This window comes from Vulpes vulpes, chromosome 16 (assembly GCF_048418805.1).
Source record: "Vulpes vulpes isolate BD-2025 chromosome 16, VulVul3, whole genome shotgun sequence".
NCBI classification, from domain to species: domain Eukaryota; kingdom Metazoa; phylum Chordata; class Mammalia; order Carnivora; family Canidae; genus Vulpes; species Vulpes vulpes.
Window position 1 is genome coordinate 94,535,397 of NC_132795.1, and position 11,280 is coordinate 94,546,676.

Here is an 11,280-nt window from a genome sequence, read left to right on the forward strand (position 1 = left end):
CTCTCTGGCCTGAACTTTGCCTCTCTGGGCTGTACCTAGATCAGAGACGTGGTCCTTTAAAGGGTATTTGTTTCTTTTAGTAGCAAAGGAGAAAAATTAATGGCCTGGGGGCGGGGGGGGGGGGGAGTGACAACTTAACTTGATGCTTGATAGCTGTTTACTTATAAATGTGTGTCCAGATTTCAGCGTCCTGTGAAGGAAAGGGAAAAATAAAGACACCAAAGCCTTCATCTGGTCTTTACGCAACACATGGAAGAAAGTGCTTAGAAGGCTAGTGAAATATTTACTAAACAAATCACTCACGTTAAACTTTTATGTACGCGAAACCCAGAGCACCTACAAAAAGAGAACCACGGTGAGCTATAAGAAATATTTCGGCATCAAAATGGTTAATGGTATTATAGCTTCAAAAGAGCCTATTGGCTCACCCTCAAGGATGCCCTGCAGTTGTTGTGAAAGTCATCAGATGAAGCTAGCCTTCTCAGCTAGCCTTCAGATTTGTCTGCTAACAGTAAAAATACTATAATAAATCGGTAACATATGTTGCCAGGCAAGGAAAAGTGATATAAATAAAGAGACCAGGAGACCCAAACCAAGTACAATGTGAAAAGAATTTAACTTTCAATCTCTTCGCTGGCTAATTATCATTTGAAAAGTAATTTGAAAGTGTTACAGTTATTTGCTGATATGCTTCCTCATTTTCTCTCTTTTTTTCTCTTCAGATTGCATTCTTACCCAAATACTCTTCGTGATTGTTGCCTGCTTTGCGGCTTTGGGGTAAGTCCCAGTTTTCCACAACCTTAAGGAAAGAAAAAAAAAAGATGCATAACATAAAAGATGCCAAAAAGACTTATGTGTCCTGATGTGGTGGTGGTGGGGGGGGGTGGTTGTGAGATATACGTGGGTTGGCTTGGAGGGGGGGTGCGGGGGGAGCGACGTTGGTAATGAAATAAAGAGAAGGGGTTTGTTTCTGCAAAGGATCAAGAGTGTGCGAAAGTGTGCATTGCAAACGAGGCTCCCTTCAGGAAAGCCACCTCTGGCTTGGAAATGACAAAGCTTGGAACACACACAATCAATTATTTTCACTAGCATTTAAAATACAGAAAACAAAATCTGCTTTGGGAATTGACTGAATATTTTATTTAGCTTTTTTATTGAGACATCCTTTGAAAAATGGCATAATATAAATAGTTTTGCAAAGCAACAATATAATCAATCTCTAAACTAGAATATAAATCAAGGATTTCATTAACTGCTAGTAGCCAGTTTAAATTGTAGTCTTGTCCATAATGTCTATCTATCTATGTATGTCCAAGTTATATTAAAAACCTTTAAATGGCTTTGTAATATCAGCTACATCTAGCTATTATAATAATTAATGGTACTGTTTTATAAATCAATACATGTATTCTTGATAAATTCATATCCAGTTAATGGTGTAATTTAAATAAAAAATTAATGTAATAAAGGACGTACAGAAACAGGCAGGAAATCTTTAAAGGTTAAGAGACAAATTTGTCTAAATTCATTTTTAAGCTGTTTTGAAAAAGTTTATACTTAAAATCAGCTGAGATTTACCTTGTTTCTGTAAAACTAATCTTGCCATGTCTATTGGTAGCCAGTAATGAATCTGCGAGTTACTTTCTTTTTTTTTTTAACTGTGAAGTTTTAATTACATACGTAGGATGCTCTGAGATAGTTTACTACCATTATACTCCTGTGCAATTACTGAGCATTCTTTAGAAAAAGAGAACAAAACTAAAAATCTCAAGCCGGTAATTTATTTTTAATACATGAATTAAGCGTAAATGCCTTATATGTGTATGTATATATTTTTGTATCTGTAAAAGAACTGCTCTGAGAATCCCCAAGGCCATATACAAATTTTATTTAAAGTGAAAAAGGACTGATTAGTTCAATAAATTTGCATGCGCAAGAGGAGAGCCCCGTGTTTTTTTTTACTGCTTTCACCGAATGAACATCCTAGGAATTTTAGAAAGAAGAGAAAAAGGCACTGAAGGGTCTGAAATGCGTCTTGACGCTGCACCCGGGTGCAGAAGCACACCACAAAGAGAAGCGTGTATCATTGCCCCGATTGGGAAAAAAAAAAAAAAAAAAAAAAAACCATACCAAAGGCGGATGAGGGGGTAACGAGATTTAGAACAACAACTGGATGTTGTGTAGTATCAAGTGCAATCTCAAATCTCTCCAGATACAATTTCATCTGGTCCATAAAGTAAGCCTTTCGCACAAAATATCTTTCAGAATTAACGCAGACCAGCCCGCCCTGCCCTGCTCCGTGACATGGTGCAGAAATGTTACTTTAATCCACTGAGCTTTTTCTGACATTTTTCTTAACATTGCTGAGCCTTATTTGGAGCAGCAAAGGAGACGTGTGCAGTTTCCCCTGACACTGATGGGTGTTGCAAAATGTTACATGAGAGAGAGAGAGAGAGAGAGAGAGAGAAGATTTGCTGCCACTTTATCAATAGAGCTCCAGGAGCAATTGCTATTTGTTAAAAGTTTCCATTTCAAATGAAGCTAAACCTTAAAGCAGGCTCATCCTTTTAAAAGCCCGCTGCTTGCAAGGGGGCAACTGTGCGATCACACGTTAAAGTGCACCCGGCCACTGGAACCGTCTAGCATGTATTGTGTTTTTCGGTGAAACCTACAGCAAAACCACTCCTAAGAGGCTTAATTTAGGTTTTATAGGAGGGACATAAAAAAGACCGGGTTACAGCAACACGCTGAAATATGGGGTACATTTTAAATATCTTCATTTAAAAACGTATGTTTATTTCCCCTCCTGGGATCACTAACGTGGGTCTCGACAGAGGAAGCAAGGACATGCTACATTCTTAAAAATTATCTGCTAAAGGGATCACATTCCGAGACAGGTCTGAGCGTTTTTATTACTACCGATAACCTCTTAATTATGTCACTGCCTTCCACTTGTTAATCAAGGGACATTCAACATGGTTAACCGGTGACTGGTTGCCTTTAGACGACTACATGGTTATTATTAAGAATTAAAAACTCATTTTACTCCCATCCTCATGTTGTTGCCTGTGTGATCTTAGCACTGTGAAAAACTGCTTTTACCTGCTTTAAACACAGAACGCCTAAGAACGGGCTTAGATGCCCCAAAACGATGCTGTTAATTACTTCTAGGTGCGGCTCACGGAAAGCTTCAAGGGGTAGATAATTTTCCGTTTCCTGTCTCAGCAACAACCCCCCCCCCGCCCAGCACCTCCCCCCCACCCCTGCTGCCTCCCCCACCTCTCCCACAATTCCTAGTTGAACCAATTTTAGGTTTCTTCTGCAGCCACCAGCATCTGAGATACTCAGAGACTTTTTCAGCGAGTGAGGTATAAGTGGAGTAAATAAAATCATGTTTCACTGTGGCTTTATCAACCCTCCTAGGTAGTTTTCCTGCCAGCGAACCTGCACTGTTAAGACCCAGAAAATTATGCAATAGTGACTTCTTGGAGGTTCTCTAATCAGATGATGGCCGGTGTTAGGAGGGAAGGGCCCAAGGCAATGTGGCTGGCACTTAACGCGGGCCTTGGTCATTACTTGTCTGGTAGAGACCAATAAACAGATGATTACTATCCTATAAGGAGCCAATATTTTACATTTATCCTAGTTATTTCTTTTCTTTTCTTTTCAACGTCTTATAACAGCAAGTGTTTGTCAAGAAGATCTATGACGAATAACCTCACAGGCCCCTTAAAAATAAGAATTTTCCTAGCGTGAAATGATGCCCTTTGTGGAATGGGGAGAGTGATTTTGGCTTTCATGAGAGCAAAGGTTGGATTGCTTTAAAGTCGTTTTCTTTCAGGTGTGGACAGTCCCAGACACCTCCCCTGACTCTCCCGTCCCCCCTCTCTTCTCTCTCTATGACAGGTTCACAGGCTGCAACCAAGGGGTTTTAAAATGCAAATATTTATATTGGAGCTCTGGCAATAACCGAGTCATTTTGCTTCCTCTGTTAGCCTGTGATAATTGATGCTTCATACCTGGAACTATGTTTCATTTATCTCCTTACACATAGAAGATATTACATAAATAAGAGGTAATTTATGGAAAGGAAGCAGCCATTTGAAATAATAATAATCCCAAATTTGACTATATAATCTTGAAAGACTCTAAGAGTCAAAGATGCAGATTTCTACGGTCTTAGAGAAAACTTGATTGCAACTGGGAAATATGTGCATTTTTGAACACTTATTGAATTTGAATGCCTGCATGGATTTAAAAAAAAAAAAAAAGAGGAGGAGGAGGAAGAGGAATAAAAAGGAAGGTAGGAGAAGAAAGGTGTGAATTTTGCCTGTGCTTAAACGAACGCGTTCAGCCACACGTTCAGACTTCTCGTTACAATTTGACGGACTTTCCCTTCAGATCTGAAAATCACTTTAAAAATAGCCAGCGCAGATTGCAAAACAGCGAGGCTCCTAAAGCGCCTTTTCTTCCCTGGGATCCTCATCTTAGAATGAACAGAGAGGGCTGTGCCTAGACCTGGACCCTGATTTCACCACCTCATACAAAGCCAGGCAGATTCTTGAGCCAAACAAACAAAGGGGGTGTAAGCGATTTCATTTATTTTGATAATCCTCCTCCTGCACAGGGGCATCGTGCCGTCTTTGTCAAAGTGAATGACAACAATTTGGCTAACTCTCTCTGAGCTGCACTCAACAGTGACAGGCAAATTATCAGAGGCCCTGCACTTCTTATTATCAGAGGAGAAGCCATCAGGGGGACGCACGGAGGATACCTCTCCCTTGTCACTATTTGTCAGTGGGACAAGGGCCACTGCTATGGGTAGCTGACAGGTAATTTCAACAATAACAATTACTCCTATTACTGGTGTCATAAACAATTCGCCCAAGGCATGACAATAGCAAAGCTTTATAATTCAATGCCATATAAATAAATGCCAGCAGGTAACAAGTAATTTAGCTCCAATCAAGCTTTCACCCCAGCATTAATATTGTTATTGCGAGAAAATGGGAAATTGAAAAAAATTCAATATGTTAATGAATTAAGAGAGGTTCCGGGGCCGGACAGAGGGGTTGCAAAAGGGAAACCAAAATTATGATGGTGTCATATTTGGTGCCATCCTGAGGGCCAGGGAGCAGCATAATTACTTCGAGGTAAGAAGGGGAACCAGGAATGCTGCTGCCTTTGACTTCAGACCTGGGAAAAATATGACATGGCCTTTCAAATCCCCCTCTCTCCAATTTCAGAAGAGTAGAAGTAGAAATATGAGAATGTGTATATAATGTAGCATTTCACTGGCTTTTTTTCTTCCCTCCCCCCCTCCCCACCTGAAATATTTCATATGAAACAGAGGCACGAGTATCAAAGGAACATTTCCGTCCGTTTAAGAAAATCGCATCAGCACCTGCTTCCTTTACATTAAGTCTTGTAATGAAACTATTTTAGTAAAGCCTGTTTTTCTCTGCGGCGAAGGTGACGCTGAAAACCCCCCCTTTGCTCCCCAGCTGTCCACCTCCTGGACGTGGACTGCCCGGAGGACACAGTCCCATCTTCCTCCATAAAACTTCCCGATCAAACGCATTTGCCATTCCAGGGTTTGTCCGGCAAGACAATGTGCCATCATGGTGACAGCAGTAAAAGAATTTGAAAATCTCTAATTAGGAGAGCTGCAGAGCAATTAACGCATGTCAAATTTTACTTCATCAAGTGCCACTCTAATTTTCCTCTAAAAATTAATGGATTTTTCCCCCCTTTCCTTTTGGTATGTGTGTGTGTCCCCTTAAGGCGATGTTGATTCAAATCTGCTCAAGATGCAGTGTTGCACAGCTAAGCATCTTCTTGATTACAACCCGCCACACTTCTAACTGCGCTCATTCTCACTGCCACGGATACTTTGTCAACAGTCAAATTACACCACGCTGATAACAATGCATAATGGTGCTCCTCCTCCGAGGGCCCTGGCAGGGGACGGGCTTCATAAAAATGGGATGTTTTCCTCTCAACTGTTTCTAGAGGAAGTTTGTATGACCAGGTCACTCGTCAGGCGTTAATTTTTTGCAATTAATTTGCTGATTTCCGGGAAAGGAATGCAAAGATGGAATATGAAAGCATCTCCTTGAAAAACGGAATCAGAAGGCGAGTGAGCAATCGAGACTCTCTGTGGCCAAAGTTTTTTTTTTTGCTTAAACACTTTGTTCGGAGACATTTTCAAGAGCGCCAGTGTTGGTAAAATACCAGGGTTTTCTTTTTTTTTTTTTTCTTTACTTATGAGCTATAAACATTGGAAGCCTCTCTTGAACAGACAGTATTTAGATTGTGAGAGAAGTTTGTTTAACTGCCATATTTGCCAGAATCTTCAAAACATCACAGGACACAGAAGATAAATGGCCTTTTTTTTTTTTTTTTTTCTTTTAAGGTCAGGACTGTATCTTCCAGATAAATGTTGATTCATTTTAACTATTTTTTATCCCACTTGCTTGTTGCAGATTCATGAGCCTGAGTCATCAGCACAGGGGAGGATTATTTCTCACTGAAAAAAAAAATGAAAGAAAACACAGTGATTAGATGATTTTACAGTCAGTCTTTTTAGAGATTAGTCAGATTTTCGATTTCTGCGACAGGATCGGATGCAAAACAAAAATGGGGGAAATCAAACAAGATGCTGAAGGTATCTCTTTGCAGATTCTCCAGGGAGTGGAGAACATTCACGTGGACCGACATCCCAGTTCTCTCACCCTGTGAATATATTTTTGATTCTATGTTTTCTTTGATCATGTTTATTCATTTAAAAAAAAAAAAAGAAATCTAAGTTCATGGAGTATACACTTCATTTTTTTTTTTTTTTTTAATTCACAGGTATAACCCGGCCTTTTCATTGACCGACAACTGTGATCAAAAATCTTAAATTTGGTATTTCGAGGTTTGTATTTCCAGATATCCCCAAACTCTTCCTTTTCCGGTGGCCCCTCCCCAGCGTGTTCTGACGTGGTCTATTTCAAACAAAAGAAAATGACATCCCTCTTTCAACTAGTAAACGTTGGCTTCTCCAAACCGACCAGGGGCAAACTGGAAGTTTTGCCATTAGGTTCACACGAACTGAACTGCGTTCACCATTCCCAAACATTCTCCTCCGAACTTCACAAATGTGACGATACTGAGTTTAGAGTTTCCTGTGGCTTGTTGACAAATAAAGGTATCTTGGTAGAAACCAAGCTCTGCGCATTTTTGAGAAACGAAAACGTGGAACGATCCCATATTAAAACATTACAAAAGGCCTGTAAAGGGAAATTTAAAAGGGGAAAACTTGATTATATAATGCAATCCAGCAGTAATCAATTTTACCTTCAATATCTTGCTTTTGTTTTCAAAATGCTAAATAAACAATACATAATGCATCCCTCATCAGCCAAACCATGGAGGCTCTGTGCTCAAATAACAGGAAACATATTCAATTTTCCTAACAGAAGACAGTTCATTAAGCTGTGCCACATCAAATAAAACTTTAATTTCTCCAGCATCAGAGTCGCAATGAAAGCAATTGAAGAAGATGAGCCATATGGTACTTCTATCAGCAAACACATATTGCTCATTCCCCCAAAGTTTTCTAATTCTGCTCCCCAGACCTGTGTAATATAGATAATGTGCTCCGAGAGCAGCAACCATGAGCTATCTAGTGTACACTTCTAATACTGTATTTAATGGGAAATAATGAATCATAAAAGCCTGGAGAAGACGGCTTTTGCTAACCTAAATCTCAGCTGTAATTTCATTGTTCTGTGCCTAAGATGCTGTTCGCCCTTTCCAAACAACAGCAGTTGAACATAATTATGCTGCTTCAAACCTGGGCTTGAAAAAGCATCCCTAATAGAACCAAGTTTCTATTAACTCCTGAAATCCTGAATTTAATGATGCGCCGATGCAGACACTGAGCTAACTGGGCGGGTGTCATTTTAAAACCCAAATAAGCATTTTCGCCTTCTTCCCTTTGGCCAGACCGCTCCATGCATTTATGTTCCCTCCTCCACCACCCCCCTTCCCCACCCCTCCACCCCCATGCAACAGGAGTGGCATGATTAAAAATGAGGAGATTTTCTTGTTATTAGCAAATTTGACATTTGCCTGATGAAATGCACATAAAATGTGAAAGCTACACAGTCCTCAGAAGAAACGTCTCCACTCCAGTGCAAGCAACCGGGATGAAATAATTTAGGCGAAGAGAATGTAAAGATCCTTGTACATCCCCACTGCAGAAAGCTGGGATCGTGTTAAAAATGAAAGGACCAAACCTCGCTGAGCTTCTAGAGCAAGGGTACTTGGACACACGTGAAGTGTCTAGTGTTTCTGCTCTCACCTCAACTGCTTTGATTATTAACCTAAACGTCAGACGTGCGCTCAGATGCAGCAATTTCCGTGTCATGGGTCCAGCCTCTCTCTGGCAAGACCTTGGGGCCGGGGCGTAATTCCTTTTTCAAGAGAAATGTCCCCCCTCCCCGCCCACCCCCACCCCCACCCGCGCCCCCAAATAGGTTGATGATTTTAGCTCTTCCATTTTTTAAAGCTCATCAAATCAATATTTTACCAACACGCTGCTAATTTAAAACACTATCAAGTAACACCGCAGATACATATTGAAAACATATTTTAATGGTTTTGTTTGTTTTGGCATCATAGGAACCAAGGACGATTAAATTAAAAAGAGACTTTTAAAAGTTAGAGATTGCCTTTTTAAAGCTTATTACAATCAGCATGTTACATGCCTGTCTCCGAATTAGCTCTACACACTTGATTGCCATCATTAAAAGTAGTTGTTTGGGTGCTGCTCTGTGATGGTTCCAACCCTTCCTCGAAGCCGATCTGGGCTAGTTACTAACTTGGAATCTCTTTCTGTTGAAATTTAAAACAAAACAAAACAAAACAAAACAAAAACAAAACCAAAAAAAAAAAAAAAACAAAACAAAAAACAAAAAACACAAACCCATTCTCGCCAGTGGCAGAAACAGTCCCCAGAAAGTGAAAAATAGCACAGCGAGGCAGTAACATTAAACCCCCGAAAAGACCAACAGGTAAAATAACTACAGCGACATCTGAAACACACTCAGGAAAAAAAGAAAAAAAAAAATCACAACAACAACACAGAAGCAGTCCATTGATTATATTTCATGAATGCCTTAAAACAAATGTTTAAACAGTTTTCTGAAACAGTGCAGAGAACCTCTGCATGCTCCACTGGGTTGCAATGACAATGGTCTATTGCAATGTAAAACACGCTGGAGGATAAAAAGGTGCTTTTTGTTACCATTTTATCAAAGCTGTTCATCTTCGAGCTGCAGGCAGCATTTTGCTGGAATTGCAGATATTTCTCTGTCCAGGCTCCTTTGTTTGTGCATCTCATTTGCATATATTTATCTCCAGCTGAGGGTGCTTTCTGCTCATTAAGGCCTCCCTTCACATTATTTCATAAGCCAGCTGCTAAGAGGGATTTCACCTGTGGTGACTGAGAAAAGAGGGGTGAAAAACTAAATTCTTCATAAAAAAGGAAATCTTCTGAGTCTCTTCCCCTATAAATGGGCACCATTTGTGTTAAACAGCCTCTTGTCATGATAGATGCCTCCAGAGGTCAGGGGTTAAAGTTGATTTGAAGGTCAGCAGTAAAACAACAGACAAACCAGACGCCAAACTGGTTCCTTAGCTGTCGGTGGGAGCTGTGGTACAAACAGGTCTTGAACCTTTTTCAACCTCTAATAAAACAGGGGATGAATCTGAAGTGGATCAACCAGGCCCCTGAGGCAGCGGCACAGAAAAACACAAATAATATCAATATCAGGCAGCCACAGGAAACAATGGGGCATTTCTCCGTGCGACATGCATGCTGCTATTGTTTCAAGGGCTGGGGAATTAATTCCACTTATTTATTTAAGGCGTGTCAACTCACTGCCTAAACCTGTTTCAGTGTCAAGATGAATAAAACTTTTATGGCTCATAAAATAGAGCCATTCATCTCAATGTTCTTTGTGGTGCGTGGTGTGTTTTTTGTTGTTGTTGTTTGTGTGTGTGTGTGCGTGCGTGTGTTTTCCTGGCACGCTGAGCTAGGCCTCTGCTCCTACATGGTTACATCGGAACCCACTGTTGCTGTGATCCATATTAGAGAAAAAAAAAAAAAACATGATTTCACCGGCAAACGGACCTCAACAGAAACGACAAGGGAAGCATTTTAGCTGTGATGTAATTGTCCCAAAATTCCTCCTAAACACTCCTCATGCGGTTGCATCTGTTTGGAGCGTGGATTATTTACCAAGCGGAAGTCTCGGGTTTTAGAGGAGAGAAAAGCTCAGACATGATAGCAATAAAAAAAAAAAAAATTAGTTTCCTGGACTATTCTAGATCTGCATTTTATTCCAGAAATGCAACCTTGTTGGAGCAGCATTTCCCATTCTTTTTTTTTTTTGGCCCAAGTTTTCACTGTCACATAGGCAGCTGGCACCCAGGTAATAAACCGATGCCTTTTTTTTTTTAGCTCTGAAGGTTTGACTTTTATGTGCAATTTTCAACCTAAAATGCCAAACATAAATGGAAAGGAACGTGCATCGAAGTGCATTTTGTATCATAAGTTTTTTCAAAGTTCAGTTGTAGAATTAACTTTACTTTTGATATCTAACGATCTGAGTAATCACAGCACACGGTAGCATCACGCAAGTTAACAAACAAGTTAACATTTATGAAATGCCACACACAGTGCTAAGCATACGCATTTTCTCCTGCAATTATTAGTGATAATTCAATCCCGGTCACAGGAACCCACGTAGAATGGGCTGTAATAACAAGCCTCTTCATTACCCAGGCTATATCTTAGTTAAAACAAAACAAAACAAAACAAAATTCCAATCAAACAGTTCCATCATTGCTGCAGATGCCTTAATAGGTAACATCATGGGGCTATGATTGCTTTATATGAAAAGGAGCAAAAAGACACAATTTGATGATGTTTCACTCATGTATGTGACAGCCCTTTGCTCTATTGCAATATAAATTGATTTGTGGATGAATCACCGTGTCATCCCAGGCGCTTTGCTCTCGGGGCCTCCCGTGAATATTGTACTTGACTTCTGATGCCACGTTATTTCGAATTTGGTCAGTTTTTCCACACAGACTCAAGTGTTTCCAGCAAGTAGATTATTTGTGCTTTCACCTTTTGCCCGTGCACAGAGGTGCAGGAAGCCCTGGGGAAGGGGGTTTGCTCAGCTTCTGGGGGTGCCGATCACTGCTCAAGACTCGACGACTCTG

General features: G+C 40.3%; 1 long non-coding RNA gene across 1 annotated transcript; it reads left to right on the forward strand.

Moving 5' to 3' along the window:
- Positions 1-218: 218 nt before the first annotated feature.
- Positions 219-7,211, forward strand: LOC140595867 (uncharacterized). Its single transcript, XR_011997797.1, has 3 exons — positions 219-355; positions 723-777; positions 6,856-7,211. It is a non-coding gene; the product is annotated as an uncharacterized lncRNA (long non-coding RNA).
- The last annotated feature ends 4,069 nt before the right edge of the window (positions 7,212-11,280 follow it).